Below are 26,369 nucleotides of genomic sequence, written 5' to 3'. Positions count from 1 at the left end.
ATAAATCAATAATGAAATCACACATGCATCATGTTACCTACAAATAAATCCAACTGTAGATGTTGATTGACCTATTCTCTTGCATTTTCGCGCTTTCCTTTTCCTTCTTTCTCCAAATCTAATGTATGCTAGAGCGCTCCAAGCATGCTCTAAGAATTCTCTAAGTGTGCAAGAGTTTAAGAGAGAGAGAGAATAGAAGAGAGCTCTAATCTAAAACTGACAAAAAGGTTGTGAACTAATCCTTCGAAGCATTTTTATCACTGAGGCTACTATTTTATTCATGTTCCTCTATTTTTCCTTCAATTTTTCCTCACATACAATTTTGTAAGCTTTCACCTTCCTTTTCTCCTTTTTTCCAATATTTTCATAAATACATGTCAATTAATGCCACTTTTCCTTTTCCAATGCCTTTGCCAATTTCCTTAGCCATAAACTAATCACAAGTGATCCCCATCACTATGTTTTTGCCAACATTCATCTTGGAATGTGTATCACATGACGTTGATATTATTTTTCCATTATTAACTTTACTACATGAACTTTTAACCCAACATTGTTACACACATCATCTAACCAAGCATATAACCATAATAGAATCCATGACAATCAACCTTAAAATCAACACAATAAATAGTAAAAGTTATCATAGGCACAAAGGAAAAATAACTCATATTAACATATGCAAAATCCAACCAAGTCAGGGACTTCCATGTACCACCCAACTATAGATTTGCTGAATGAAAATTTCTCTTTCAGCCAATCACTATTAGAGACATTTTGAGATATAAATGGGTCTCAGACCAAAAAATTACAACTAAAATCAACTTTAGAAGAACCAATAGGATTTAGTACGATGATGTCAACCACGGGAGATGATTCACCATTTTTGGAGTAAAAAAGTAAAAATGTTAAAAATTAAAAAAATTAAAAAAAACTACTTTTTCAACTCGTATTTTCAACTTATCTCCCTACGGTTTTAATCAAATTTCGAGCGAGAGCACCCATTGGATGCATAATTTAATTCTTCATCTAAGGAGTACCCATGTTGCATATATTTGGTGGAACCTTCTACACAAAAGAATGAGAAATACATGAAAAACATGATTGCAATAATGATTTTTCATGTATTTCTCATATTTCATGTAACAAACTTCATTAAAAGTATGCAATATAGATACTCCTTAGATGAGGGATTAAATTATGTATCCAACGAGTTCTCTCGATCAAAATGTGAGTAAAAATGTAGGGAGATAGGTTGAAAATACGTGTTGAAAAGTAGTTTTTTAATTTTTTTTCCTCTAAAATTTGATGATGTAATCTAATCTTATTTTATTATTTCCACTATTTTTTATAATATTCCTTAAGAGGCCCACTTAAGACCTCAAAATTTCTCTAATTCCTCATGCCATATTCCAAGCATGAATGTGAGATCATATGGTGTTAAACCAAAATAGGACCAACTAGGGATTCTAGAGGCCAAACTCCCTAAACCCTTAACCATAATGATTTCACCTAACAAGTACATAAATCACTAATACCGACCAACTTGGTCTTTTCTCGAGTTTTGCAATGCTCCAAGGATTCTATCTCAGTCCAGAAGCTCCAGGGAACCCAAGTTGTTCCATGTCTCCATAGATTGTTTCCCAACCCACAACCTATAGGGACCCAAGAACCAATAAAAAATCCAAACAGGGAACCCACTACATCATGAATATCTAGGAAATGGCAAGGTAAAGCTAAAACCATTGTCAATTTATGAAAATCTCCATGTCAATGACAAAAAATAACCAGAGAACCACATGCATGTGTCATGCATCCCAATCTGAATAAGGAAATCACACATGCAACCTATTACCTGCAATGTACTACTATTGTAGTTGATGATCTAACTTTCTCCTTGTACTCCATTTTTTTCATTGATTTTCCTTTTCTTTCCTTTGCTTACTAGCTTGCTCTCTTTGTGAACTATTTATTTGATGCCTTTTTATCATTGATCACTCATTTCTTTCATTTTCCTCATTTTCCTCATTTTCTCTCTACTTTCCCTTGTGTGTCGCTTTACCTTCCTCTTCTCGTATTTTCCTTTATTTCTCATAATTAAATGCCATTTATTGCCTCTTTGCATTATACAATTCCTTTGCCAATTTCCATAGCCATTAGTAAACCGCAATTGATGCCCACTATAATGTTTACCCACCATTCAACTTTGAATATGTATTTCATGACATTGGTTTAATTTTATTTAGATGGAAAATCAATTAGAGGATCTTACTATATATATATATATATATATATATATATATATATATATATATATATATATATATATATATATATATAGAAAAACATGTAACATGATTCTTAATGATGCAAATTCAGCCCTACTTTGTCATGGAGGTTCTTAACTTGTAAATAGGGTTTGTTACAATATTATGGACTAATACCCTGTCTTATTAGTACCACATGCCCAAAAAACCATAGCTCCTCTTACAGTAAGTGTGTGTGTGTGTGTCTATATATATATATATATATATTGGTTGTTGATTGGGAAAATGGAAGAAATATGATACAAAACATTGGTTTGGAGGAGCTCTTTCATGAAATCTATCAGCTTGCTTCCTCCTTTGAATGGTTCACTTCCAGCAATATATTGAGGGAGCTCAACAAGGAGGCTAATTCTCTATCAAATGAAGCCCTTTAGCCCCCCTAGAGAATAATGAATATAGGAGTTTACTGATAGGGAAGGAATAGACTCAATGGAATTCCATATGTAATCTCTTCCGTTGTCTAAATTTTCTTTTCTTCAATGTATATATGCACAACAATTCTCACTACAGGAATAGATGAACTATATATAGGGCAAGGATGTTGGACAATGTCTCACAAGCATTGATATTTTTGAAATTTGTCACTTGGACTAGCAAGCTAGTCACTGGAGATTTAGCTAACAATGTATATCCTCTCAATGAATATATAAGTGTATTTTTTAGAAAATATATAATTTTAACTTAATTTTATATTATATATATATATATATATATATATATATATATATATATATATATATATATATATATATATAGATATAGAAAAGAAAAAAGACTAACTAATTTTAAATTATTAAAAAAATTGATTGAATATTGCAAAAAATTAAATCTCCATCATCCACTTATTGATTATTGATTATTGATAATTAAACTAAAATTTTACAAATCATATATACATCTAACTCACTTTCATTGAGAATATGTTACTTATAAGGTAATTTTGATATAACTTTTAAAATGATTTTTTTAATATATTTATTTAGATATATAGAAAAGGATATATATACTCAAATTGGTGATGATGGATATTTACAATTCATGGTACTTATTGCATGATTCTACTCACATTGTTTAAAAAATAATTAAATTATATATATATATATATATATATATATATATATATATATATATACTTTATTATAATACAATCATCTAATACTTTTGCTTACTAATACCACATATTCAAAAAATTATAACTCATGTTCTAAAAAAACATGTTTAAATGACAAATTTTTAATTAATTCATTTAATGTAAAAATAGAAAATACATAACTATTTTTGAAATAAATCTTAATTTTTAATTGCAATTAATATTTAAAAAATGATATAAAAATTTAAATTCTATGTACATTTAATAATTACTAATAATAAAACTAAAATTATATAAACCTTATTTTAAAATCGGCACATTCATCAAAATAACCATATTTTAAAATATTATAAATAAATATATTACTTAAAAATATTAAATATACTATCATTTACATAAAATTATTATATATAATTAATTCTCATATCTAATACTAATACTAATACTAATACGATTATTATTATTTTACTTTTTATTTTAGACCAAAAAAAAACCATTATATATCCAATTTACATTACGATATGATGTGTATAGTGCCGTGACGTATTCGGTTTATTATCATTACACCTCATCTACAATGTTATACGAATACTAAGCAGTTAATTTGCGTAGGTTATTATATCTTTTTGATAGTTTTCAACATCTATTTTATATTAAAGCAGCCATCACACATTTCATTTATTATTATTGAATTTCTTATTTAGGTGGTAACATGGATGTTTAATAATTAATTTGTATAAATTATTATTATTATTATTTAATAAATTTAAAGTAAAATGAAAGATTTACATGGTAGTTTGGTATATTTATATTTATAAGTTAAAAAAGATTAATCTAAATTAATTATTTAGAAATATGAATATTAGTGAAAAAATGTATTATTAAAGTATTTTTTAATATAAATGGGTAATTTGAATATAGATAACAGGAATAGTTGTGATGCAACATAGTCTGTGTGTTTATCACTATAGTTGTTTTCTTTTGTATAAAGATTTTCACATGGTGGAAGTGAATGGTTTTGCAGAGAAAACTAGGTACAATAAATAAGCTTTTCCAAGGGTGATCGTGGCTCTTCATGTAGGCGAACTTGATAGTTCTTTTAGGCCGACTTCATCTTCAAGGTATTTCAACACTTTAAAGAAAAGATAATGTTTTCTTTATAGGATACAATGTGCCCATAGGGTCTTCAATATATGACAATGACTCTTTAGACCTAAGACAAACCCTAGAAGCACTCAATGGGTTCTTGACCTATAAAATAAAAGAACTTGAGCATGAAACCCATGCTCCAATAATAATAATTTCTTTTACATATTATTATTTACAAGAGTACATTTCATACTTATGAAGTCTGAACTTAGTTACACATTTTTCAACACTCCCTCTTAACTAGGGAGGTATTCATAAGAGTTACATGGTCATTCGAAATATGAAGAGATCTCATAAAAAGAGTTGGATTGGTAACCCATCTCTCTAGCATCATATCAATAAACATTGTTACATAGCAAGGCCTTCACTAAAAACTTTATCCACATGATCATACCACAATGCTGGAAGGACTAATGATTCATAGACGCCAAAATCATTGTCCTTCAAGGTACATACTTCACTCGAGTTTTCACAGAGTATGAAATTCCATTGGACTATTCTTAGATTCGGTAGCTAATCCTCAACGAACATCGAACCATGACTACTCTTGCCTTGAATGCCCTACTACATTATCAAAGAGTATCGAATGCCAGATGATTACCCAATCCTCCATTCTTTCTTCCCAAGTGAAGACAATAATGTAGTGTCTATCTATCCCTTTCAATTAGGGAGGATATATCAACCAAACCAAGCTTGTCTCTCAAGAATACAAGTTTCTTGTTCAGAAGTGATTTGGTCAATATGTCATCTACCTACTCATTAGTGGAGATATATTGTAGCTACAACACACCATCTTGTACTAGCTCTTAAATATAGTGATACTTGTTGTTTATATGATTTGTCTTTCCATCAGTGGATCTTTAGACAAATGTATACAACTAGTGTTATCATAAAGTATCACTGTAGGGTTCATCGGTCCTTCAAACAAGTCGAATAGCAGCTTCCTCAACCATATTGCTTCTCTGCTTACTTCACAGGTTACAACGTATTCAACTTCAGCACTACTCAAAGAAACTGTGTCTTTATGTCTGCTCATCCATGAGAGCATGGATGATCCCAAACTAAAGCATCCTCATGTAATTCTCCTTCCATGTTTCTCACTACCTCCCCATTCAGAATCTATATATCCAATCAATTAGACATCATTTCTTCGATCATAATTCATACATTAGTGGATGGTTCCTCACAGATATCACAGAATATGTTTGGCTATTAGCCAATTATTATGCTTCATCTCCACTTGGAATTGACTGAGAATATTTACTGCAAATATTATGTCTAGTCTAGTAATCACCAAGTACATCAGTGAGCTAGCGAGTTTCCTATACTTGGAAGGATCCATCGCGCTAAATTCAAAACTTTTTAGCCTCTTCAAGTTTGTGATCATTGGAGTAGTCATAGGTTTGCAGTCCATCATGTCAAATATTTTTAGCATCTCGATCACGTACTTTCCTTGACCCAAACACACTTCATTAGGCCCTTGCTAGTGTTCTAGTCCCAAGCAGTAATGCATAAGCCCAAGATCCTTCATGTCAAATTTTGCTGCCAGTTGCTTCCTTCATTCTTCAATTCGACCTTCTACACCTGTCAAGAGAAGATCATCTACATACAAAAGAATAATTACAGGTTTGCCATTTACAACCTTAATATAAAGGTTTGAGTCAACAAAACTTTTTGCAAAGCCTATTCTTTGTAGGTATGCATCCATTAGATCATACCATGCACTTGGTACTTTCTTGAGGCCATATAATGCTTTCTTGAATATGAAAACATACGGCTTTCTATTTTTGACTTCGAATCCAAAGGGTTTCTCTATATACACTTGTTCATCTATTATGCCATTCAGAAATGCAGCCTTGACATCCATTTGGCGGATGTTACATCCCATCGATGTTGTCAAAGAGATTAATGATCAAATCATTGTATATAACAATGTAAACTTTGAAACGAGAACTATAAACTCAAAACGGGAACTCTAGCCAAAAAGCCTCGTAGAAACATCAAAAACAGTGGTAAAAACGAAAAGCGTTGATGCTGGAATAACACCTGTTTTTTTCTAGGGTAAATTTTCAACATGTTTTAAAAGTGGCAGTCAAAACCAATTTTTTTTGCAAAAATTGTCCAAAAAACACCCTCAAAACGAAAAAGTGTTGATGCTGAGATAACATTTTTTTTTCAAGGGTAAAATTTTCAACATTTCAAACTAATGGCGTAAAATATTTTATCATGACTGCGAAAAACATTAAAATTTTAAAAAAAAATGAAAACATAAAATAAAATAATAACTAAAAAAAATTAAAACTATGAAAAAATACAAAACAAAAAAAAGTTAAAAAAATAACAAAACATAAATTAAAATATATACTAAAAACAAAACATAAAATTAAAATAAAAAACAAAAAAAAAAAATCAAATATATAAAAAAGAAAAGAAAAAAAATCAATCATAAAAATGTAAGAAAAACAAAATTAACGATAAGAATTAAAGAACTAAAAAAAAATTATAAATTATAAACAAATAAATAGTAAAAAAAACATATTTCAAGAAAAAAAGAAATATATATATATATATTTTGTAAACCATAAAAAAAATGACATAAGTAAAAAAAACAAAAAAATGGAAAAGAGAAAAAAAACATTAAAAAAACTATAAAAATAAGTAGGTAAAATACAAAAATTTAAAAAACATAACAAAAAACTAAAAAAAAAAAAAAAAAAAAAAAAAAAAAAAGATTTAAAAAAAAATAGAAGATTAATAAACAAAAAATTAAAAAAATTAAAAACTACTAAAATTAAGATTAAAATGTTGATTACTTAAAAAAACAAATATAAAAATATATATATAAAAGACAAAAAATTAAAATAAATAATGTTAAAAATAAAAAATTATCTCATAGACCATAAAAAGAATTATTAAATTTTATTATTTTTTTTCAAACAATCTTTTTTCTTAATTTAAACAAAAAAACAAAATCATTAAAAAATTATATATTTTTAAAACATTTTTTTTTTAATTTTAAAAATTTAAAAAAAAATATTAAAAAGACATGATTTTATAAACATATGTTTTTTCTTATTTAAAAAAAAAAAAAGTTGGGTGACCCTCCACTTGCCTACCGCCAGTGGTGGCACGGCCTTGGGCGGAGGGCCTGCAGACAAACCCTCCACCTAGGGTCGCGCCACCATGGGCAGCAGGCAACCGGGGGGGCGATTCGGGTCTACACACAAGCACTCAGCCCAGGGCTGCGCCCCCACGGGCGGCGGGTGAGCAGAGGGTCATTCGTTTTTTTTTTTTCTGAAAAAAAAATACGTTAATAATATTTTTAATTTTTAAATTTTTAAATTCTAAATGTTTTAATTTTTAATAAAAAATAAAATTATTTAAATTTTTTTGTTTTAACTTTTTTAATAATTTTTTTTTTAATAAAAAAAAAATTGTTTAAAAAAATGTGCTTACATTTTTTTTAATTAAAAAAAAATTATAAATAAATAAAAAATATTGTTTAATTTTTTTTAACAATTTTCTTTTTTAAATTAAAAAATAAATAAATAAATTGTTTAATCTTTAATATTTTTGTTTTTTTTTTTTTTTAATTAAAAATACCTATTTCTTTAAAACTTGGAATGTTTTTAGTTTTTTTTATTGGAAAAGAAATATATATTTATAAAATTTTCATATTTTTTTGTTTTTTTTTGTTTTTGCGTTTTTCTTAAATGTTTTTAATATTACTTTTTCTAGTTTTTTTTTTTGGTTAATTTTCAATTTTTTTTTTTATCTAGTTTGTTTTTAAATGTTTTTTTTTCTCTATTTTTACTTGCTTAATGTTATAAATTTTTTAATTTTTTATTTTTTTTTTTGCAAATTCTTTTATGGTTTATGAGATAATTTATTTTTTTCTAACATTTTTTATTTTGTTTTATGTCTTTTTATATTTCTTTTTTTTAAGTAATCAACATTTAAAAAAAATAAATAGAACAACTTGAAAATTCGTTAAGTAATTATAATTAAAAAAAAATGGACATAGTAAATTTGAAAGTGTGAAAAAGAAGTCCTCTAAAAAAAAAGGTATGTTGCATTAGCACATTGCATAGCACGTTTCAAAATCAGCATGGAAATCACTCACATTTGAAATCAAATATTTATATTTGATACATACAAAAATTTAAAGTGTAAAAAGTATGCTCCAAAAAACAGAATTGTATTCTGCATTACCACTTTTCAAAATCGAGTCACATTTTTACTACCCCTACAAAATGGGTAATCATATCGGTTATTTAAAGTGCCAAAAACTATGCTCTAAAAAAAAATGTGTGTTCTGCATCGCCCCTTTTCAAAATCAGGTCAATTTTTTGCTATCTCTACAAAACGGGTAACAGTATTAGTTCCCGTTTCAAAGTTTACGTTGTTATATCTTATCGTTGGAGAAAATGTCTCTTAATAGTTAATGCCTTCAAGTTGAGATAAAACTCTATCCACAAATCTTGATTTATACTTCCATTATCTACATGCTTGATCTGATAGATCCACTTGAAAGTAACCACAGATTTGTCTTCGGGCCAATGTATGATCTCCCAAACTTGATTTTTTATTATTGATTGATAATGTTCATTCATGGAATCCTTCCATTCTCGATGATTTACAACCTCTTCAAAGGATGGTGGTTCCGCTTCTATCAGTTTTTTCATGTATGTAGCATATCTAAAGTATCTCTTGGGTTTCTTGCTTTCTCTAAATGAGCCTAACACTGCTCCATCACCTTTTGCATCAAGTAGTTTGGACTTCAACCAATTAGGTATTTTCCTTGTTTTATGAATGACCACAGATTGGACAAGTTCATACGGACATTCTTCTTCATGGTGTGATTCTTCTTTCCCTTAATCAACTTCCTACTCAAATATCAGAATTTCTTCATCATCAGAGTTTATGGGAAGTTCCTTTGATTTCTTGAATGCTATGCTCTCATCAAATATGTCATCACAACTGAATTCTATATGATGTCCATATTTCATGTAGATCCTATAATATTTTGATGAGTTTCTATACCCAACAAATGTTCCATTCATACCGGAAGGATCCATCTTCTTTGTTTTGTCCTTTGATATATGGATATATAGAGGACACCCAGATATTAGGAGATGATCTACTAATGGCTTATTTTCTGTGAACGATTACTCCAGAGTTTTGTTGCCTAGAGATCTGAGGGGACTTTGATTTTGAATGTAGACATTTGTCTTTTTTTTTTTGTAAGTCAGATATGTATATTATAGAACAAAATATGTTACAAAAAAGTCTGCCGAAGCAGAACGAAACCTTAGAAAGACCATTTTACCAGAGCTGACAGCAAGCCCTGAACTTTCAAAACCAAGATGCTCACCTCGCAGGGCGGCCTACTCTTAAAGCTGTTACATATTGCCACGACACTATCAAAACTTGGACAGAAACAGAGTAACATAACGATCTAGCATAAGGCCGAAGCCTTGACAGAAGACAGAAGAAAAACAGAAGGAAAATACTAAGGAAAACCGCCAATTCGACTGACGGTATCTAAGCCCACGTCCAGAACATGCTTGTCAACTCTGGCCTGCATGGCTTGCATGGATTGGAATTCCTGTGCTTCCTTCATCTTGTTCTGCTGCACCAGGGGATCCGGGCTCAGAGTTTGCCGAAGAAGCCTGATGAGCAGAGTCAATTTCTTGTTGACAGTTTCCACTGCATCATGCACTGTGGAAATTCTTCGATCCAGCGATTCATGGATTTCATGTATTTTTGCTAACTGATCCTCCGATGGGGAGTTCCCCTTCCCAGAATGCTGCTTCCCTTCGTCCTTTGAGTCCAGGGCTCTCGCAAGGAGGGTTTTGATTCTCCAGCTCTCTGCTTTAGTCCGAACATATTGAGTGGCTCTTTTAGAGGGAGTGCCCGGGTCATGTAACCAGTCAACCTCCTCCGCAATGTTCTCCTCGGTTCGCTGTGTTTCTTCCTCTTTCACAGAAGCTTCCAGTTCCGCGATCTTGCGTTTGCTCCTAGCTACTGCTCTGGTCTCGTACATGTTCTGCGTTGTTCGTAGCTCTTGGTTAGCCGCCGAACACCTACAACTCCCCGCCTCCATGCTATACCCTCTAATCTTATCGCGGTGATCACGTCTACAGACAGAAAAGTAGCGGTCTCTCGCAATACCTTGAACTGAGGTGAAAGAACCAGAGCCTCGACTCTCTGTTAAATAGCTATTTTCCACAGAGTTTCCCATGATGCGCTCTTCCCTCCGATGCAGAGTGGAGGTACTCTCGTTATTAATTCGGAAGATATCCGCACAAATCAAGCAGCTCTTCCCAGACCTGACATAAATGTTGCTGATTTCCTTCCCATCAAGGTCGTGCCAAGTGTCCCTTCCTCTCAAGCGGACTCTACGGTGTCTTTTGTGGCATGAACTATCATGATAGTCTTCAAATTTGGCCTTCTCTTGCCATAAAGACATCCGCCGCTTCTGTCTAGTCGTCCAGCTCCCGTGATGAAAACCCATGCTGTTACTGGTATTTCCAGATATACGGTGCCGGAAACAGAAACCGTTGCCGGTCAAGCCCGGTCGGTTTCGTTTAAATCTTGTTGTGCCAGCTGTAAACATCTCGCCTTAAGGTTCGGGCAGTCCACTTCCTGCCAACAACTGTCCCAACCCCTGTCCTGATTGTCCACGCCACAATTCGCCAGGTAGTCCACCAGCCCGTTTGCCTTACGCCTGACCGTCTGAAAGACTAAACCTTTCATTCCAGCCATAAGTTCTGCAATATTCTCCGTCACCTTGGCAAGCCTCCAGTGTTTCATGGCTTTGTTCGCCTTAGTGCCTCCTTGAATTCTCTTAGCTGTTGAGATAACTAGTGATGAATCTCCTTCCACAACTACATTGCATTTTCGTAGGGATTTTAAGATTCTCAGACCATGCTCAAGTGCCGCAAATTCCATCTCATTATTTGTGCTTTCCCCAAGCGCTCTACAATATATATGCATAATTTCTCCGTGCTGGTTTCGTATTGCACCTCCAATTCCTGCCTTGCCGGGATTACCTCTCGAGGCCCCATCAAAATTCAGCTTCAAGCCCCCTTCCGACGGACACTGCCATTTGTCGATCTGTGAGGATGGTTGCGTTCTGTGTCTCGATGCTGTGATGCTGCTGGTAGCTTCCAGTCGAAAGCACTTCAGGATGCGTAAGTCCTGAGCTGAAGGTTTCTCGTTATATTCCTCTCTGCATTTTGTCTGAATTAACTGTTGAATGTTAGTTAATATATTATCTTTAGAGAATTCTATGTTCCTGTGTTCATCTTGAAATATTCTACGGTTACGTTCCTTCCAAATTGACCACAGTAAGAAGCCTGGAACAGACTTCCATATGCCGTTGACTCTTAGTATGTTGGAGAAGGTTTTTTTCCAATTTAGAATGGTTCTGTGAATGGATTCTCTATCTCATTCAGAACTGCTGAGAATTCCTTCCATAAAGCTCCATAATTGATTTTCCCATTCACATGCATTAAACAGGTGATTTATAGTTTCCTCTTCAACGAGGCACATAGGGCATCTTGAGGGTCCCCTGAATCCTTTCTTACATAAGTTGTCCCAGGTTAGAGTTTTGTTTCTCATTATAAGCCAGAGGAAGGTTCTGATTTTCGGCCATAATATGTTGTCCCAAACTTTGTTGCACCAGGGCACAACTTCTACCTGTTCTTCCTTTTCTATTATATCCCTAGCTTCTTTTAATCAGAAATTTCCATTGCCTTTTAAACCCCATCTCAGCTTGTCATATTCTTCAGTTTTTTGAATCTTTCTTTTGAGGATTCTCTCATTGAATTGTTGAATGCTTTCATTATTCTCCTCTATGCTAACAGGATTTAAATTAATCCACTCCCTCCAGATCGGATCCCTACTGCTTTGAATCCAATATTGATTAACTCTGTATCTACCCTCGTTTTGACTTATTCGCTTGAGGGAAGATAGCTCTGGGGTGTCCAGTTTAGGGAATTGCTGCCAAGCATCTTCCCAGAATAGGGCAAGCCTTCCATTGCGAATCTCCCAAAAGCTATGCTCCTGTACTAAGCTCCTATTATTCCTGGCATGGTTCCATATTGACGAACCTTCCGGGACTTCCTGTAGTCTTATGAGGTCCTGAGTATCACAATCTGGAGTGTACTTCTCCTTCCAATGCCTCGCCCAAGGTAAATTGGGTTCTTTAATCCATTTCCACCATATCTTAGCTCCACAGGTTCTGTTGACCACTGAAGGATCCACTAAGTTCAGCCCCCCCATAGATTTTGGCTGGCATAGCTTATTCCACGCCACCAACGCCCATTTCTTCTTATCTCCATTCCCATTCCATAAAAAGGATCTCTGAATAGTTCTCATTTGCTGCAGAATGCCCTTGGGAGCTGGAAGCATAGAAAGTAAATATTGCGGAATTGCCTGTAGAACAGCCTTGGTTAAGATAAGTCTACCCGCGAAGTTTAGAGCTCTGTGCGTCCAATGCTTGCATTTTTTCTCCATGTTGGCTAGAACCTTCTCCCAGTGAGCTTTCTGCCAAGGTTTCAGAGTCAGGGGAGCACCTAGATATTTCGAAGGCAGGGAACCAATCCTGAATCCAAGAAGCTGGGACAGGTGAGCTTGAATTTCCGGATGAGTGTTGAAGAAAAAGATTGTAGACTTAGAGAAATTAATCTCCATACCAGAGGCTCTGCTGAAGAGATCAAGGATACCCCTATAAGCCAAAGCCTCCTTCACTGTGGGTATACCGTGTAACATGGTATCATCCACAAACTGTTGATGTGTTGTGGCTGGTATCGATCTTATCGGTTGCAGACCTTTTATGGATCCTTCTGCTTTCTTCTTGGCTATGATTCTGCTTAGTCCTTCCATTAGGATCACGAATAGGAAAGGGGATAGAGGATCACCCTGTCTTATTCCCCGCGAAGGAGTGAAAGGGGCTGAGGGAGCGCCATTGACAAGGATTGAATATCTTGGAGATTTGATGAGAGCAAGTATCCACTTGATCCATTCCCTGCAGAAGCCGAATGCATCCAATACAGCTTCAAGGTATCTCCAACTTACTTTGTCATAAGCTTTTGATAAATCTAACTGCATTAGCATTCCTGCTTCTTTTCTTGAATGAAGTGAGTGGATCATCTCCTGCACTAACAAGATGTTATCTAAAATTTGTCTACCCTCAACGTAGCCTGATTGCTCTTCCGATATGATACCACGAAAAATCGACTTTAATATATTGGTTATGACTTTTGAAATAATTTTATATATAACATTACATAGGGCAATAGGTCTGAATTTATCAGGTGTCTTTGCTTCTTCAACCTTAGGAATGAGCGCTAAAAAGGTGGAGTTGATGGATTTTAGAATATTTCCCGAGCATCTGGAATCCTCAACTACCTCCCAGACCTCCTGCTTAACAGTGTTCCAACAAGCCTTGTAGAAGTTGATGGTAAATCCATCTCGACCTGGTGCTTTATCGTTAGGCATATTCCTAATTGCCTCCTCCACCTCTTCCAGAGAGATTTCTCTACTAAGGGCCCAATTCTGATCTGAGGTGATGGATTTAGGAATGGATGCTGTAAGTTCCTTGATGGCCTCCTCTCTATTGATATGCGGTTCCTGTGCAATTGAGCTGAAGTGATCCGAGAGCAGAGCAGATATGTCATTGTGATTCTTTAGTATCTCCCCTGCATTGTTTTTTAACTCAAGTATCTTGTTAGCACTTCTATGGTCTAGAGCCGACCTGTGAAAAAATTTAGTATTCTGCTCCCCCTCTTTTAGCCACTGGATTCTAGATTTCTGTTTCCAAAGTATCTCTTCTTGCATGCATCTGTTGTGCCACTGCTGTGAAATAACTTTTTCCTGCTCAACAACTTCGTCACTGTGGATGCCTGCTGCCCCATCTCTATGAATCTGTTCCAATTTTCTCTCTAGAATGGCTTTCTCCTAGATGATGTTTCCAGAAACCATTCTATTCCACTCTTTTATCCTTTCTTTAGTTCCTTTCAGCCTCTTTTGTAGATTAAAGATTTTGGAGCCTCTTGCCTCCAAAGGTTCAGACCACCATTTCTCAACCATGTTGAGGAAGTTAGGGTGGTCTAACCAAAATTTTTCAAATCTAAATGGTTTATTCCTTGGAGTACCCTGAACTTCAACAATAAGTGAGATTGGCCAATTATCCGACCCACCACTTGGAAGGATATCTGATTCTGCTGTGATACCATCCATTATTATGCTTTCTGAGATCAGAAATCTATCCAAACGTGAAGCTATCAACCTCTCTCCCCCCCTTCTATTGTTCCAGGTAAACTTGCCACTCTTGGGGTATATGTCTACCAATCTGACAGTCTCAATGAAACTTGTGAAGGCTTCCGCGTCCCTGTTAAGTTTCCTTAGACCCCCTTTTTTTTCCAGAAGGGTGGTTATCATGTTGAAATCACCCCCCAGAATACACTTAGACCTTGGATATCGTTCAATAAGTCTGGTTATTGAATTCAAAAAATTTATTTTATCTTCTAATTTCTAAGGACCATAAATATTGATGCATAGGTAAGACTCAGAGTTACCTGCGGGTTGAATTTCCACCGCTATGAAGTGTTTGTTCGCCTCAGCTGAGATAATCTGGATTTCCCTTGTATCCCATAATGTTGCAAGGCGTCCTTCTCGTCCCTAGCTTTCAATCTCTAAAACTTCTAAATTTCTCCCAAGCTTCTTACATAAACTGTTCATACTAGAGTTGCTACATTTAGTTTCTTGTAAGAATATAATTTCCGGTCTATATTTCTGGATTTTCCACTTTAAGATTCTGTGTTTTGCATGGCTGTTAAGCCCTCTTGCATTCCACGAGATGATCTTCATGTTTAACTAAATTTTATTGGTAGGACGGGAAAGTGCTAAGCGCCTTCATCTTCCCTGAGTTTATCATTATCACGCCTAGCTCCTGTAGAACTTCACCACTAGTTCTATGGCCTCTTCTTTTCTTTTGCTTTGAGCTGGATGATTTTGAAAGAATACTTTTGGAGTGGAGGCTATTGCCTTTTACTATACCTAGCTTCCTGTTTTGCTTTTCTAATTCTACTTTTTGCCTTGCTATGAACATGTCGTTTACCTTCTTGATTTCTTCTTCCGGTGCATTTTCTATTCCTCGAGCCTTCCAGTTCTCAGCAATTACTGGTAGATTCATCCCCTCCCTGGCTAGCGCCTCTTCCAACTCTTGATCCTCGCTTCCTCCATCACTGGTTAGCATATCGGTTTCCTCTTCCGTCTCTTCTGTTCTCTCCTGCATTTGGACTTCGTTGTTGAGGTCGCCTTCATCCGTTCCTTCCCTGGTTGGTTCTTCCTTTTCATCATGCCCTGCATCTGATGTTAGGGTTTTGTGCTTGTCCTTCGAATCTGTTTCAAGATCTAAGATCGCAAAAGAGTTGTTGTGGTTGTTTCTATCCGTATTACCTTTATTATTCTTCCTTCTGTTAGCTCTCTTTCTGGACTTAGGTTTTATGAAGGTTTCTTTGTCTTTGTTGGCTTGTGCTGTTTCGGTCTCTACTTCCTTCCTAATCATAGGGCAATCTCTCATCAAATGCCCATGTTCATGACATTTGCGGCAACGGAAGGGAATCTGCTCATAGTCTATGGCATGAAAATAGTCCTCGTCCCTGTATTCAAGCCAGAGCCCCTCATGCAGTGCCCCAGAGATGTCCATTTCAACAGATATTCTGGCGTAAGATGTGTATCTCTTTTGTAGTGTTACTTCCGAGGCCTTGATAAATGTTCCCAACTGGTCTCCAATTTGTTTCAAGGCATTCAGACCCCAATAATCTATTGGGAGAGAGAACAAATGAATCCAGACTGGGACTTGAGTAAAAGATTCTTTCTCTGGGACAAAGTTTGGTTTCCATGGTCGCATGTACAGACTAGCTGAAGCCAAAAAGTATGGGCCACCCTCAAAAATTCTATCCTTGTCTTCTAGGTTGGAGAATACAACCGTGAAGAATCCTTTGGCTCCCAAATGAAGTTTAACATCCCCCCTCGGCTTCCATTGTTATCTGATCCATTGACAAAGAGTTCTTTCAGATGGCCAAATGCCCATAAATTTGCAAATGACAGCATGTTCTGCCATGTGCTCTCTATATGCCTGAATCTCTGGGTCAGTTATTACTACCCTGAGGTTGTCAGTCTTTTTTGGTTTGCAGACCCCATTTGATGAAGAGTATCTATTGGGGCTTATGCTTGTCTCCCCCTCCTTCTCCGGCTTTCCTTGCCTATTATCTGTTTGCTCCCTGTTTTCTTCTGTTTGTCGCTCCTCGTTCTCTGTTAATTTAATTATTGAGGCGATTTTGTCTTTAGTTCCTGTCAAGCTTTCATCCCCTTTGCCTTTGCCTTCCGTTGTGTTGTCTGGCTTGTCAGTTTCCCCTTGTATTTTCTCCTTATTCCTCCTACCGTTCTGCTTGTTATTTTCAAGCCCAGAAATCCTGACCCCTTCCTTCTTATTTTGCCTCTGCTTCTACATGATTATCTGTTTGAAAGTAGGGGTCCCACTGGACCCCTCTGCCTCCATCCGGTCGGTCAGCTCTTGACCTTTTCGTAACAGTGCTGCGAAATGTGAAATGACCACTTCCAGCCCTGCAACGGGATCAGAACATCAGAAACCCTAGTTTCGCCCTCTGCTCCTCTGCGCGCCTCAGAAGATGTCTCTCGGCTCTCCTAGGGTTCAGTTTCTTTGAATGTAGACATTTGTCTTTGTGGCTTCTCCCATAGAAATTTACTTAGATCTTGATCGTGTAACATTAGCTTTACACTTTCTTCAATGGATCTATTCTTTCTTTCTGCAACTCCATTTTGTTGGGGATTATATGGGACAATGAAATCTCTCTTAATCCCAAATTCCTTAGAAAATTCTATAATCTCTTTGGATGTATATTCTCCTCCATTATCAGATCTTGGAATCTTGATTCTTCTTTGTATATGGTTTTCTACTTGAGCTTTAAATTCTTGAAATTTTGTAAATACTTCATCCTTGGATTTCATTAAGTAAACTCAAGTCTTCCTTGAATGATCATCTATGAATGTGACATAATATAGATGTCCTCCAAGATATTTAGGAGTCATAGGGCCACATACATTAGAATGAATGAGATCCAAGATTTCTTTTGACCGCGAAACACTACTTCCAAATGGTCTCTTGGTATTCTTACTTAATTCACGTCCCTTGAAGACACCTTTGTGATCCTCCTTCAGTTTAGGAATTCCATATAGTATGGAGCTTAGAGTTGGAAGGACTTTTAAATGTAGATGACCAAATCTTTGATGCCAAATTTCACATGGGCTATTTTTAATGTGAGTTAGGGCTTGGGCCACAAGAGATATTGATTTGTAGAGTCGTCCTTCTTGGATGTCAATGAACTTGGCTTGATCTATATTCGAGTCTTTTCCCCAAACAATGATCTTTCCATCAATGAAGGCTATTCTATCACCCTTACTTCTAGACTTCAAATAGACAGTAAATTCTTATCCAAACCTAGAACAAATAGAATGTTGTTGAGGTGTATGTTTCTTCGATCTTCCATCTTTATGGAGGTTGATCCAATGCCTTTCAGAGGATAGCTTTTGTTATCTCCAAGTTCCACCGTGTAAGAATAATTTCCTTTTGGTAAGGTCTTCAATTGACTGGAATGGCCAATCATGTGCCTTGATGCACCATTGTCGATTACCGAAATGTCTTCATCATGAAATGTTGCAGAGAGAGCTGAGAATAGACCTTCATTTGTTTCTTTGACTGATATCTTATTTATATAGAATAACAGACTCCATGTTTTCTTGATACCTTCCTTGAGATGGCTTTCTATCTTGGAACACTTCTTCATGAGCTTCTTCATTGTAGAGGAGATATTCATGATGCTCTTTGCTAACCTTAGCTTTGATACCATGTTGAGAATTCAATAGGGATGTAAGTATGTTAATTCCTTTAACTTGATAATTGTCTGTGTTACCTTTTTCTTATTAGCTTTGTTCCTTATTAATATAGTGTGAGATACATCAAACAACTACCAAAACAATAAGAACATTAACATAATATACAAGCTGCAAGGTAGGGCTAAAACCCCTCCTCTTGGGGGGAAAGCCTTAAGTCTCTTCTCTTCTTATAGATCTTTAAATTAACAAATACATGACCTAGAGACTTAGACAAATACCATCCAAGATCAAGATCAATTCGGCCTCTTTCTACACTAACTTTGACCTCCCACTGTAGATCCAAAATTCTATCTCCCGACAACTGCTACAACTGTTGCTTCTTCTCTTGGAGACTTTGATCTGTCTCAAATAGCCCTATCCTCCTTTCTCCTTCCCTTCCTTGAGTCTTAGGGCTAATGATACACCCTAAGATACCTTCACTTGTCTTCCCTTCTCCTCTTCTTATTCCAAGATCGAACTAGAGATAGTCCCAATGCAGAAACCCTAACTTCAACCTTCACAAGAGAGAGAGAAATAGCCCAATCAGTTCGACCTCTTCAACTTCCTCTTCATTCCTGTTTCTTGAACCTTCTTTCTTCATCTTCTTCACATAATAATGAGACAAGTGGGTGTGTCTAATGGAGGAGGAATTCCTCTCTATATATAGGCTCTTCCAAGGGTGATCGTGGCTCTTCATGTACGCTGACTTGAAGATTCTTTTAGGCCGACTTGATCTTGGAGGTATTTCAACACTTTAAAGACAATAATCTTTTCTTTACAAGATACAATGTTCATATAGGGTCTTCAATATATGACAATGAATCTTTAAATGTAGGACAAACCCTAAAAGCACCCAATGGGTTGTTGACCTATAAAATAAAAGAACTTGAGCATGAAACCCATGATCCAATAATAATAATTTATATTTCATTTCATTATTTACAAGAGTACATTTCATAATTATTAATACCGAACCTAGTTACATATTTTTCAACATTTTCGAGAGTATGGTTCTGGAAATTGTGATAGTCTTTTGCAGCAATAGTGAGGAGAAGTTGATTGTGTAGAGAAATGTCTTTTCTTTGCATTCCCACACAACCATTCAATCATGTTGTGCATTTAAGCTTTTAATAATTTAAATATATAGTTTAAAGTTTGATTGAGTTACAATTACGTTTTTTAATAATTTGAATATATAGTTTTATTTATGTTTTTGAAACTAGAAAGCAATCACGTTTTTGATAATTTGAATATATAGTTTTATTCATGTTTTTGAAATTAAAAAACATCACAGAGGAACTATTTTTCATGTCGAAGATATAGTCATAATAAAGGATAAGGAGAAATGTGTTTTCTTTGCACTCTCACACAACTATTCACTCATTGTGCAATTATTTTCTTAATAGTTTGAATATATAGTTTAAAGCTTGATTGAGTTGTAATTACGTTTTTAATAATTTGAATAGACAATTTAAAGATGGATTGATTTACAATGAGGTTTTGAATAATTTGAATAAATAGTTTTATTTCAGTTTTCTAAATAAAAAAAAAGAATTATGTTTTTAATAATTTCAATATATAGCTCTATTTATGTTTTCAAAATTAAAAAACATCATAAAGAAATGATTTCCCATGTAAAGGAGATGCATAATAAAGGATAAGATATTGTTTGTCATAGTAGTGCCTAGAAGTTGATTGTGAGGAGAAATGTGTTTTCTCTACACTCGTGCACAACCATTCACTCATTGTGTAATTATGTTTTTTCTAATTTGAATATATATTTAAAGTTAAATTGAGTTAGAATTAAGTTTTTAATACTTTGAATATATAGTTTTAATTACCTTTCTAATAATTTGAATATATAGTTTTATTTCTTTGTTCGAAATTAAAAACAATTATGATCATACTTTGACACCCCTCGAGAATCACATAGTTCATAACATTAGTGTACTAATTACGACCACTTGAATCATAAATATGATTTTACAATGTTAGTTCCACTTCATGTTATAATGGGATAGTTTCATTCACTGAGTCAAATAATGTTGTGTGTAGAATATCAATGTGCCAAGTGCAACACAATGAAACCCCCCCAACACAACATTTATTGTGGTTATGGGGTTTAAGTTTCGTTGGGAGTGTTGAATTCTCTCAAGGAATCTATTATGTTTATGGGGTTTAGGGTCCGCTTTGAGTGTTGGAATCTCTCAAGGAATGTTTATTTACATTTTGCATCTGTTTATTACGTCCAAGGAATTTTCTACTAATTTTTATATTTCCAATCAATATGTCAATTGTTTTAAGAGTATTTTCACGTATTTCAAACTGGAGTGAAGGATCTGTTCAAACCAATTAAAGTCACGCACGTTTAGTTATGATTTTATTTAAATGTACTTACATGTTAAATGAACTTTATTATGTAAATTATCTTACGAGTATTGTTATAGGCTTTATGTTGGTGTTCTCTTTTTAATTAAGAAGAAATGTTGCATGTCAAGACTTTCCTTGTGCCACACGCTGCACTTCTTTACCAGATAAGGCTTTAGTCATACCGCACTCGGCACACCTTGACTTGATAGATTGAACAATAATTTCTTATTTTAATATTCTAAGATATATTAGCTCTAAAAATGTGAGCTTCGGTTTCCTCTAGCAACCCATGATTTGGTCCCTATTCCCATACCCCGACATTGTACTCTGTGTTGCACCCTAGAAAACTAGGGTACAAATTGTGGTCACTGTTGGCGATCACCTCGGTTGTGGAGCTCATTGGTTGGTTGTCATGGGTGAACTGGTACTTGAATTAGGGATTCGAAGTTTGAGTATTGAAGACCACCATGCCTATGTTTCCCACTGCCATTGTGTTCATAGGTGCATATGACTAGGCATAGAGGTTTGACGAAGCACACACCATTGACAAATTAGTAGTACAATAGTCATATACATGCACCATGCTTCTATGGGAAATGTAGCACATTGAGTTTCATACAAGCATGACACTCCTATCAATACAGTAGAAAAACTATGAGATGCACACAAAAAGGAACAATTCTATTAGTCACTGCAAATCACACGGATAAAAGGCATATTTATGGTGCTTGTGAGGTCCAACCAATTCCAAATATGAATAGGGAGGTTGAGAAATTCTCTCAACATCTGCCTACAAATATGCAGCCAATTCTAAATTGACCATGGAAGAATTATATTCCAAGTCTCTCCCTTAATTATTATAGGCACAATTACAAAACATATTATAACAATAAAACTAGTCTTTGTCTCACTGGTCTTCATTAGCAACTCTACCCACTCTGGAATCTTCCGGACTCCGCTCTTTCTTTCTCCACATCTTCAATCTTACCTTTTGACTCATTTAAAGTACACCCACTTCTCACCATCGATGATGAACTTTGCAAGATTAACAATATTGACAACTTGGCTCGTTAGGGCTTCCGCGATAATAGTTGTCAAGTAATGAATCATCCTATGAACCAATCATCATCTTTCAAATATTTTGCTTTTGCCTATCCATAAGTTGCTAGGAAAATGGTCTGAATACTAAATGTGTTCAAAATATGATCTAACAACTTGACTTGTTCACACACATAGATCTCATACTGTAACTTGTAGCCATTGTTTAGGGGTTTCCGAGCGCAAAGAACAACAAACAATCACAGTATAAACACAATAACACAATAAAACTAGTGATGTGTTCAAGGGTTTCTGAGCACCAAGAACCACTAATTTGAATTATGAAACATTGTTCAATAGTTGATTCTACACCAAATATAAATTATATGCAACATACATTACTAAGAGCTTAAAATGTTTGGGGGGGGGTCTGCATTGAACCCAACTTCAATACCATAATCTCACAAGTCCTCAAAGTTTTCTTCTGGCAAGTCTTCAATAGTAGTTATGTTAGCAGATTATTGGAATTTCCCATTTAAGATATCTTTGGCACGAGTCTTACAATACAATGTTGTGTGACCATGTTTTTGGAAATAAAAAAAATTCACTGAGTTCTTGTTTTTATGAACCCTACCCCTGGAGAATAGTGCCATCTTAGGTTGTAAGTTATCCTCTGCATCACCTGTTTTTATTCTCTTTTCTTTTGCTAAAAGAGATGCTACCATTTCATCTAATGATTTGAAAGAAAATTGACTAAGGTTAAATATAACATCATCATAATTGGAAGGTAAATTATTTAACAGAAAATCCTTAGCATCTTCATCTTCTATTTTTGTTCGATTTTCCCCCAACTGTATTATGAGTGATTTTAAATAATTTATATCTATATACAATGATGCTCCCTCATGCATATTAAATTTGAATAACTATAATTTCAAGGTGAATTTTGCACTCACAATCTTTTCCACAAATATTTGGCTTAACTTTTCCCATATTTGCACAAAAGATTTTTCTAGGTCTATAAGATGAAGTTGTGAATCTAACAAAGAGAGGCCTATAATAGATTTAGATTTTTCTTCCCTTCTCAGCCATTCAGCTAATTTTTTGGATCTTAGCATTTTGGTTCTTGTCCTTTTACTAAAATCCACAAAAATTTATGCATTAAATTTATTTGGACTTTAGCCTTCCACATATAAAGGTTTGACCCATTGAATTTCTAAACCACTATTTGCTCCATATTTAAAAAAAATTAGTTACTGCAAAAGTTATTACCTCATGCACTGGCTACATCCAATGCTTAAGGCTTTTGTGGTGGAAACTCCATCGGCACTACTCTGCTGACTTGGTTTCTCCCTAGTTTGATCACTTAAAGCATTGTGCAATCGAAAAAGGAAGCGTTTTAGTTGCGTAGATATATTCTCCATTTGCTAGCGACACATTCATGGGCAACAACTCCAAAGTTGGCTCTAAATTGAAAGGAGCCCTGGTGAGCCTAAAAAATGCCCATGTTTTCATCATGCAATATCACCATTCATACCCTAAAACCCTAGGTCTTTAACTCGTTCCGTACCCTAATTCCATCAACTTGCTGCCAAATCACATTTTATGTCTTGTGCTTGACTATCATTAGTTTTCTTAGATTTTATATGATTAAATATTATTATGACATGATTTACTAATGGCGGTTTCCATAAGCTCATTTTTTCACAAGGTTCCATCATCGAGTTTCTTCACAAGCCAATATAGTATGAAAATGGCCAATTTGGGGCTTTGACACTTTCAACATGCTTCAAGAGAAACCGAGAGAGGTTATTGTCAAAAATAATGTTTTAATACATTTTAATAACCTGGATTGCACCCAGGTCACTCATGTGGATCTCTAGAAGGAAATTCACAAATTTACACAAATCTGCAATAAGTTTCCGACTACCAACTTCTGCTTTGATTTTCACGCAGTTGAAGGCGAATGAGGAAAATATGGCACATGGGTTATGGTCCTAGTATAGCCAATTTACTAACCCTCAAACAGTTTTCTAAACTTCCTTACGGTTCGGAAGATACGTGGATTTATCTGATTCCAATTTATATACAATATCCAGATTTGTACTTAATAGTGAAATTCAAATCTGCCTATTTTTATGCCATAGTTACGGTTCTATAAGTTCTTCTCCTCCATCCATGCATTGATCAAAATCAACATCAACCATTAGATATTCTAAGGCCATCTAGAGAAGTGAAACACAACATGAATTTGTTTTTTGTCCCATTTCATTTAGAATGTAATTAATCTCACCTTCATCTACAACATGTATAAATAGAAGTGAAACAAGCATATGAATGGAGAGGATGGTTTCCATTTCATTTTTCTATCAAACCTAAATATTGTAAACTTTGTTATTCAGTAATAAAGCTCAGTTCGATGATTCAACATGGCTAGTCATTGATTCGATTTCAAATCAATTATGAACTAATTGAGTCTCTGAATTGAATGCGTTGAAGCTTAGCTCTTTCCTGTAATCTTCCAAGATCACTCCGGGTGTGGAAAGGGCCCACCACAATCCAAATCCAACTTCTATAATCATATTCGTAGGTAATCTTTGTGTGCTTTTTAGTTAATTCCTACATTTTGATTTAAATTAGTTCTTGAACAATTGATTTAAGTTTGTTTTTGATTAGCTGTCACAAAGCAATTCGCTACTATGTGTGTTAATGGTGGATTGGTTTTCAGTTAAAGGAATGATCTCATGTGCCAAATTTCTATTAGACAAGCTAAGCGTATAATTCTGAGAATTTCATATACATTGGTCTCAGGGATCATGTACAGGTCATTGTGCGTTAGCTCCTTAACCTTCACAAAGCATCTCTCTGCCTCATTACATTAGCATCATGAATTCTTGTTGATGTATTAAATCCCTATACACAGAGAATACTTAAATCTCTTATGTTTAAAGCAATTGTATCATTAACCTTTGAGAAAAATGAGGATTTCTTGTGTGAGTTCTATTGGTGAATTTTGAATTGGACCAAGTGTGAACCTCTAATGCATTAATAAACATAAATCAGAAATAGAGCATGATTTGGAGTTGTAGGGTCTTTGATATTGTATCATAAGATTTCTTATGTGTGTTTGCAGCAGTAGTCATAAAACAGAGTCATGTTAAATCTTTAGCTAGGCAACAATGCTTCAAATCATTGTAGTAATAAAATACAACCAAATAGATTTACAACATGAGGATTGAATTGTACATTCATTTGGCATAATGTTGTCTTGGTTTATCAATTCCTTTTGCTAAGCAGAGAGATATTTTGAGTTTAATATGAATAGTGTGAGTGCTGTAGCTAGTTTGGTTTGATCAAATGCTTGTAGGATCTCAATGTTTTTGATAGATAGTCTCTACATTTCAATGTTTGAATGTCTTTTAAATTAGGATTTTAGAGCTTAGATAGATTAGATAGTTTCCATTTAATTAAAATAGTTGAGAAGTGTTGATAAGTGTGAACGTTTAAATTTCATAAGTAGGAATGGTTTTGTAGTCTTATCATAGTTAAAGTAATGATTTAGCTGCAAATAGGTTTTGAGTACAATATTTTCTTTGTTTTGAGTAGAGTCAATTCAATTTGATAGCATAGGGTAATTTAGAATTAGTTCACTTTCCAAAATACTAACATAGATTTGGTCTTACAAGCAGTGTGACATCAATTCAATTTCGGTTATAAATTTAGGGAATTTCATTAAGATTTCATTTTGTTTCTTTAAAATCATTATTATTAAGGAAACTTATATACCCCAACCATTAAGCTGAGCCAAAAACACAGTACAACTCGTGTTTATGAGTCTCAAATTAACAATTAAATATTAGGAGAATTAATTATCAATTAAAACTCCCAACATTTTGGTGTCGTTATCGGGGAGTTGTATTTTGGCTTAGGTAAGATTTTTATTAACATAGTTTCAAGGGTATTGCAGAGTAGTCAAAGGGTGGAGGGAGTATGGTAAGATGTGAGTGAAGAGCCACGCATCCACTATGGTGGGGTTGCTCCAATGTTTGATCGTTTTTTCTTATGTTTGAACTTCTATTTCCTTTCCTTTATGCATAGAAGTAGAATCAATTTGATTTCATTTTTGCATTTCATGAAATTCACAAAGATTGTAAATATCACAGACTTAGTAAGACACAACTATAGGAACCTTAGTTAAGCCTCACAAGTAGCATAGGCCTTTGAATAGTCTAAAACTCTCTATGAGATATTTAATTTCCGAATTGTTTTGCTTTTAATAGATTAAATAGTATTTTGATTCGCTCTCAAGTGTGTTGAGCTTTACCTTAGTTAATATAGCTTTTAAATTCATATTTAGATTCCAATATTTAGTGTTATATAATTTTGGGGGTGTTGTAAGAACCCCAATTACTAATCTATGTGTCGAG

The sequence above is a fragment of the Pinus tabuliformis genome, chromosome 5_1, assembly GCF_031772625.1.
Source record: "Pinus tabuliformis cultivar Carrire ecotype Pingquan chromosome 5_1, CPIR1, whole genome shotgun sequence".
In the NCBI taxonomy this organism is placed as follows: domain Eukaryota; kingdom Viridiplantae; phylum Streptophyta; class Pinopsida; order Pinales; family Pinaceae; genus Pinus; species Pinus tabuliformis.
The sequence above is the reverse complement of the archived record's forward strand: the minus strand, read 5'-3'. Positions refer to the sequence as shown.